The sequence below is a fragment of the Electrophorus electricus genome, unplaced genomic scaffold, assembly GCF_041902795.1.
Source record: "Electrophorus electricus isolate QZ-2024a unplaced genomic scaffold, ASM4190279v1 Scaffold88, whole genome shotgun sequence".
Classification (NCBI taxonomy): domain Eukaryota; kingdom Metazoa; phylum Chordata; class Actinopteri; order Gymnotiformes; family Gymnotidae; genus Electrophorus; species Electrophorus electricus.
The window spans coordinates 117501-125000 of record NW_027658805.1 but is presented as its reverse complement, the minus strand read 5'-3'; the positions used below and the strand labels follow the sequence as shown (position 1 = coordinate 125000).

The following is a 7500-nucleotide window of genomic DNA, read 5'->3' as shown; positions in this document are numbered from 1 at the left end:
TTCTTTTCAACTTTCCCTTACGGTACTTGTTCGCTATCGGTCTCGTGCCGGTATTTAGCCTTAGATGGAGTTTACCACCCACTTTGGGCTGCATTCCCAAGCAACCCGACTCCGAGAAGACCGCTACCCTGGCGGGGCTGGGGCCATTTACCGGCCTCACACCGTCCACGGGCTGAGCCTCCATCAGAAGGACTCAGGCCCCCGGCCCGCGCCAGGAAGAAAACAGACTTCCATACGCCACAATTCCCCTCGCCCGCACCCGGACGGGGGATTCAGCGCTGGGCTCTTCCCTCTTCGCTCGCCGCTACTGAGGGAATCCTTGTTAGTTTCTTTTCCTCCGCTTAGTAATATGCTTAAATTCAGCGGGTTGTCTCGTCTGATCTGAGGTCGCTCCCGAGTTCGCTCTGGAGGGTTGCCCAGAAGCGTGAACACCGCCGGGTTAGGGGACGAGTCCCTTTTCACCCGGGCTAACGAGGACACAGGTCGGGACGTCACGGACGTGCCACGGACAGGTCGGCCCGTAAGGAAAACGCCAGAGGCAGAGCCACCCGAACCCCGACCCCCCCCACCCCCCCCACCGGGGGAGGGGGGGGGGAACGCATGTAACAACAACCTCCCTCCGCTCGCGCACGTAACGGAACAGAACAGACACCTTTCCGTGATCCGCCTGCGCAGGGGGTGAGAAAAGAAGCGAAAACGTGGGCAGCCAAAGCGGAGAGAACCCACCGGCAGCCACGCTCGCTTCTTTCTCGGGCGCAGGGGACCACGTTCCTGGCCAGGCCAGGAGCGGAGCCGAAACGAACCGAAACGAACCGAAGCGGGGGAGGAGAAGCTTGTGCACGGAGAACGGGCACTCAACCGCAGCGAACCCACCGACCGGATCTCACCGAGACAGCGACCGGGAACCGTCTGCTTTTAGGAAGACGGAGGCCAGGGGGCACCCCCCCACCTACGAACCTCCAACCGCGGTCCCGCCTGAGAAGGCAGGTCCGACAGATAGGAATAGCGACCCTCAGACAGGCGTAGCCCCGGGATGGACCCGGGGCCGCAATGTGCGTTCGAAATGTCGATGATCAATGTGTCCTGCAATTCACATTAGTTCTCGCAGCTGGCTGCGTTCTTCATCGACGCACGAGCCAAGTGATCCACCGCTAAGAGTTGTACTCTTTTATTTCAGGCTCAGTTTAGGTCTTTCACCACGACTACAAAGACAGGTTTAAAAGGTTTCACCAACCGGTCAGGCGCCCCCGTCTGCGAGTGTTGAAACGGGCGCGGGGTTGCGCTTTGCCCACACGCCCCACGTGGCAGACGAGTCAGTCTTTGAACCGCGGCCCTCCGCGCCCGCCCCGTCCGACCCCTCGAAAGGGGTGGAACTCACGTAGCGTGGGCCAAGCCCTAGGTACCTGCCGGGGGTCCCCCTGAGACTCCTTTCTGAGAGAGAGAAGCAGGGGAACCGGCTGCGCCACCCACCACCACCACGCCCCAGGACGCCGGTGGGCGGACGAACACAGGAAGGGCCATGGCCTGCCCCACGAGGAGCAGCGCTCGCAACCCCCCCCGGAAAGTCCGCTCGTCAGCGAGCAAGGGGACGGGGATGAATGACAAGGACAACAAAATAGGAAAACCCCTCGCGGTGGACGGAGGCAGCGGCCGTGCGAGCGAGAGGGAGGGCGCGGGACAGACCCGTACGACCCGCTCGACTCGCAGGCGCTTCTCCTGCCGGCAAGGTGAGGGGAAACCGGCCTTCGCCCGACGAGCGGGGACGCCGAGTTTTTTGAACGACGCGTCTCTCGCGCTGGAACCCAGAGAATACCGGGGCCTGCGGGGGGGGGGTGCTGAAGGACGACGCGGAGGAAGAGGCGGAGGACGAGGAAGGGGTGGGAGGGACTAGGCTCCTCCTTTATGCCTTCTGTCCAGCCTGACCTGCAAGCGACCACGTGTAACAGCAACCCCGAAGACCCTTTCGACCCTGGGCCCCGACGCGGGGGGACGGCGAAGTCGAGGGGGTCGGGAGAGGAGGCACGCCGGACAGCGTTACCCGTTAATGATCCTTTCGCAGGTTCACCTACGAAAACCTTGTTACGACTTTTACTTCCTCTAGATAGTCAAGTTTGATCGACTTCTCGGCGCTCCGCCAAGGCCCGCGAGGAGCCCCGGCGGGGCCGATCCGAGGACCTCACTAAACCATCCGATCGGTAGTAGCGACGGGCGGTGTGTACAAAGGGCAGGGACTTAATCAACGCGAGCTTATGACCCGCGCTTACTGGGAATTCCTCGTTCATGGGGAATAATTGCAATCCCCAGTCCCCATCACGAATGGGGTTCAGCGGATTACCCGCACCTCTCGGTGTAGGGTAGGCACACGCTGATCCAACCATTGTGGCGCGCGTGCAGCCCCGGACATCTAAGGGCATCACAGACCTGTTATTGCTCCATCTCGCGTGGCTGAACGCCACTTGTCCCTCTAAGAAGTTTGACGCCGACCGCGGAGGGCCGCGTAACTATTTAGCATGCCGGAGTCTCGTTCGTTATCGGAATTAACCAGACAAATCGCTCCACCAACTAAGAACGGCCATGCACCACCACCCACAGAATCGAGAAAGAGCTATCAATCTGTCAATCCTTTCCGTGTCCGGGCCGGGTGAGGTTTCCCGTGTTGAGTCAAATTAAGCCGCAGGCTCCACTCCTGGTGGTGCCCTTCCGTCAATTCCTTTAAGTTTCAGCTTTGCAACCATACTCCCCCCGGAACCCACAGACTCGTGGTTTCCCTCACGCTGCCCGGCGGGTCATGGGAATAACGCCGCCGGATCGCGGGTCGGCATAGTTTACGGTCGGAACTACGACGGTATCTGATCGTCTTCGAACCTCCGACTTTCGTTCTTGATTAATGAAAACATTCTTGGCAAATGCTTTCGCTTTCGTCCGTCTTGCGCCGGTCCAAGAATTTCACCTCTAGCGGCGCAATACGAATGCCCCCGGCCGTCCCTCTTAATCATGGCCCTGGTTCAGGAAACCCACAAAATAGAACCGGAGTCCTATTCCATTATTCCTAGCTCAGGTATTCAGGCGAGAAGCGGGCCCGCTTTGAACACTCTAATTTTTTCAAAGTAAACGCTCCGAGCCCCGTCCGGACACCCAGCCAAGGGCATCCGGGGGGCACCGGGAGACAGGGTCTGAGACAGGCGGTGGCACGCCTCGCGGCGGACCGCCAGCCCACTCCCGACATCCAACTACGAGCTTTTTAACTGCAGCAACTTTAATATACGCTATTGGAGCTGGAATTACCGCGGCTGCTGGCACCAGACTTGCCCTCCAATGGGTCCTCACCCATGGGTTTAGGATACGCTCATTCCGATTACAGGGCCTCGAAAGAGACCTGTATCGTTATTTTTCGTCACTACCTCCCCGTGTCGGGAATGGGTAATTTGCGCGCCTGCTGCCTTCCTTGGATGTGGTAGCCGTTTCTCAGGCTCCCTCTCCGGAATCGAACCCTGATTCCCCGTTACCCGTGGTCACCATGGTAGCCGACTATGGTACCATCGAAAGTTGATAGGGCAGACATTCGAATGAGACGTCGCCGCCGCGGAGGGCGCGCGATCGGCCCGAGGTTATCTAGAGTCACCAAAGCGGCCGGGGGGCCCGAGCCCCCCGGATGGGTTTTGGGTCTGATAAATGCACGCATCCCCCGAAGGGTCAGCGCTCGTTTGCATGTATTAGCTCTAGAATTACCACAGTTATCCGAGTAACGTGTGGAGCGATCAAAGGAACCATAACTGATTTAATGAGCCATTCGCAGTTTCACTGTACCGGCCGTGTGCACTTAGACCTGCATGGCTTAATCTTTGAGACAAGCATATGTTACTGGCAGGATCAACCAGGTAGTTTGCACCGTGGTCTGGGATGAACCACGAGTGACATCCGCCTCCCCTTCCGGGGGCTAGGAAGCAGCGGGTTGTAAGTGCGTGCGCCGTCAGGTCCAGACGCCATACAGGGCTACCCAGGACAGCTTCCGCGGCCAGTGTAAACGTGCTCGCGCACCGCCCTCTGGCCTTCGGACGCCGACCTCTCACCTTGATGCAAAGCTGTCCCATCCGGTCATGCCCGCACCGTACCCCGTCCACCTCCTCCGGAGGTGCGGACGGCCGACTCCAGGTGCTTTCGGCGTTCCCTCTCTTCACGCCGTTTTGATTTTCGTGGGCCGCTGGTGGGGGGACAAGGGAAAGACCTCGTCGAATTCCCTCCCCCCTAGCCTCGCTCAACCTACGTTTCGTGATGTAACCAAGAAGAGTGATTCGTGGGCCCAGGTAGGTTTGAAGAGGAGGCCAACAAAGCAGGGCACTCCCTTCCTCCCAAACCACAGACACCAGTATAGGACAACTGAGTAGACAGACTGGCCGTCTGAGTCTCCCCCAGAGAGTTCTGGGATGGGTTACAAATAACCCCCACCCCCCATCAGAGGCTTGACCCGCTAGAACCAGGGAGGATCTGTCAAAACCGCTCTCCACATCAGAAGTTCTGGATCAGCCGGGGCTGGTCGGCAGACGTCCACCTAAGGCCGTGGCCTAACCCCGTGTGGGGGGATAGCGCTCGCACCCGTACACGTGGACACCCGCTCGTCAAATGGCTGGCTCCTCACTTACCGTAGGGGGAATGGTTTGCCTACCCCTGGCGGGTCTGGTACTCCACTCTACCAAACAAGGAAGCAACACACCAATAGACCCCTGCAACACCGGGCAGCTTTGGGCAGTGTCACTACACTCCTCCTTGTTCTTCACGTTCCTTCCGTGGTGATTTTTTTTTTTTTTTCGTGGCCATTGCCGTGCATGGCTTCCCCATCGCTTTGCATGCTCTCCATTGCCTCGTGCTGCTTCACCATTGGTCTCACCTGGAGACCGAAGCCGCTCTCCCAGTAACCCGATGGTACCTGGCCAGAAAACCCCGTGCCCGATTTCATCTAGGACAAGGGCCAAACCACAGACCGTGCCCGTCCAGGGTCAACCCCTGGTCGGACAGGCCTGGTGGGTCGATACCATGGATGTGGCAGGCCGACGAGAATCCACTGGTACATTTACAAACACGCCCACCCTGGTGGCATGGCTGTACGACCCATCGTCGAAGCACGCTGCGGCGGACTGAGCCATTGGATCCAGTTGCCTGGGCGTACACTCAGCCCAACAGACGCACTCGGGTCGGGGAGAGCAAAGCAGACTGTGTGCCTGGATGTGCCCACTTCCATAGGGGAATCGGCATGATGGTTCACTTAACCCGAGGAGGGCTCCCCTCGCGGGATAAGCACCCCCCTCGGGGGATGGGGGGGGGGGGGGGGCATCCAGAGCACACCACTTTCCGGTAGGGGACAGGCGTTTGATCATGTGTCCGAGGGAGAGCTCCCCTTGCCGGCCGAACACCCCTCGGACTCCCCTTGGGCTTCCAGAGAACGCCACTGGATGAATTTAGTGCTTGGACCCCATTGATTCTCTTTGCTCTCCCATATACCCGACGGGACCTATTTGCAAAACCCCGTGCCAACCAGACCTCCAGGAAGGGGGCTGGCGGCTAACCATGCCCAGCAGGGTGCACCCTGGTCGGACACTTTGGGAGGGTCGAGAGCCTGGAAGTGCCACCCGGGGGAGTAATTCTGATTTCCGTTTTAATGCACTCAGGGACAGCCCGAGGACCTCTGTAGTGCACCTGAGGCGGACTGAGCCGTCGGGTCCAGGGGTCTGGAGTTCGGAACCTCCAGGGTTCACCTGGCTGTTCTCTTAGCCCGGCAGGGTGCACCCTGGTCGGACACTTTGGGAGGGTCGAGAGCCTGGATGTGCCACCCCGACGAGTAATGAGTTTTCCCTTCGTATCTCTTCCGGACCAGGTCCGATTCGCACGAAACTCGCTGGGCATGGCCAGGAGCGCCCCCTGCTGCCCACGCCACCGTCCCCGCGCTTCTACTCCCGAGGGCCGAGGAGACAGCGAAGCGTGGGTCGGGTCGCCTGCTTCCAGGGTCTCCCTGGTACTCTCCAGTCTCCCGAGTCCATCGGGTCCGACCTCGTATTTTTAGCCCAGACGGGGAATGAGAAAGGGGCCCCCGACCGCCCGAGGGCGGGCGCTCGCTTCTCAGCCTAGGAACGTCCGATTCCCACGAAACTTTTACGCCAGACGTTCCTGGCAGCGAGCGCGTTCAAAGGTGACCCGCGCTGCTTCTCTCCTCCCAAGGGCCGAAGAGATATTCGTCTTCAAACCCGACCGGCCCTGTGTTTGCCGCCCCGGCGGTTTTAAAAAATCATAGCGTAAAAACGGTGGGTGCGCTTCGCCTGCCGCTTGGACAGCGTTAAACGGCAGCCCCGGCTCTTTCCAAAGGGCCCTCAACCGACTTTCTGCTCCCAAGGAGCCCAGAGATATGAAACCGATAAATCAAAACCCCGTGCCAACCAGACCTCCAGGAAGGGGGCTGGCGGCTAACCATGCCCGGCAGGGTGCACCCTGGTCGGACGCTTTGGGAGGGTCGAGAGCCTGGATGTGCCACCCCGACGAGTAATGAGTTTTCCCTTCGTATCTCTTCCGGACCAGGTCCGATTCGCACGAAACTCGCTGGGCATGGCCAGGAGCGCCCCCTGCTGCCCACGCCACCGTCCCCGCGCTTCTACTCCCGAGGGCCGAGGAGACAGCGAAGCGTGGGTCGGGTCGCCTGCTTCCAGGGTCTCCCTGGTACTCTCCAGTCTCCCGAGTCCATCGGGTCCGACCTCGTATTTTTAGCCCAGACGGGGAATGAGAAAGGGGCCCCCGACCGCCCGAGGGCGGGCGCTCGCTTCTCAGCCTAGGAACGTCCGATTCCCACGAAACTTTTACGCCAGACGTTCCTGGCAGCGAGCGCGTTCAAAGGTGACCCGCGCTGCTTCTCTCCTCCCAAGGGCCGAAGAGATATTCGTCTTCAAACCCGACCGGCCCTGTGTTTGCCGCCCCGGCGGTTTTAAAAAATCATAGCGTAAAAACGGTGGGTGCGCTTCGCCTGCCGCTTGGACAGCGTTAAACGGCAGCCCCGGCTCTTTCCAAAGGGCCCTCAACCGACTTTCTGCTCCCAAGGAGCCCAGAGATATGAAACCGAAAAATCAAAACCCCGTGCCAACCAGACCTCCAGGAAGGGGGCTGGCGGCTAACCATGCCCGGCAGGGTGCACCCTGGTCGGACGCTTTGGGAGGGTCGAGAGCCTGGATGTGCCACCCCGACGAGTAATGAGTTTTCCCTTCGTATCTCTTCCGGACCAGGTCCGATTCGCACGAAACTCGCTGGGCATGGCCAGGAGCGCCCCCTGCTGCCCACGCCACCGTCCCCGCGCTTCTACTCCCGAGGGCCGAGGAGACAGCGAAGCGTGGGTCGGGTCGCCTGCTTCCAGGGTCTCCCTGGTACTCTCCAGTCTCCCGAGTCCATCGGGTCCGACCTCGTATTTTTAGCCCAGACGGGGAATGAGAAAGGGGCCCCCGACCGCCCGAGGGCGGGCGCTCGCTT

General features: G+C 60.2%; 3 non-coding genes across 3 annotated transcripts in view; all 3 read right to left on the bottom strand.

The window, feature by feature from the left end:
- The window catches only part of LOC145656725 (28S ribosomal RNA), a 4148-nt gene extending 3758 nt beyond the window's left edge, over nt 1-390 (bottom strand). The window contains exon 1 of the ribosomal RNA XR_014122320.1: nt 1-390. This exon is cut by the window's left edge and continues 3758 nt beyond it. This is a non-coding gene — a ribosomal RNA (28S ribosomal RNA).
- A 616-nt stretch (nt 391-1006) lies between these two features.
- Nucleotides 1007-1160, bottom strand: LOC145656700 (5.8S ribosomal RNA). Its single transcript, XR_014122296.1, has one exon. It is a non-coding gene; the product is annotated as a 5.8S ribosomal RNA (ribosomal RNA).
- An 882-nt stretch (nt 1161-2042) lies between these two features.
- LOC145656714 (18S ribosomal RNA) lies at nt 2043-3881 on the bottom strand. The gene has a single exon (XR_014122310.1). It is a non-coding gene; the product is annotated as an 18S ribosomal RNA (ribosomal RNA).
- Between the last annotated feature and the right edge of the window lie 3619 nt (nt 3882-7500).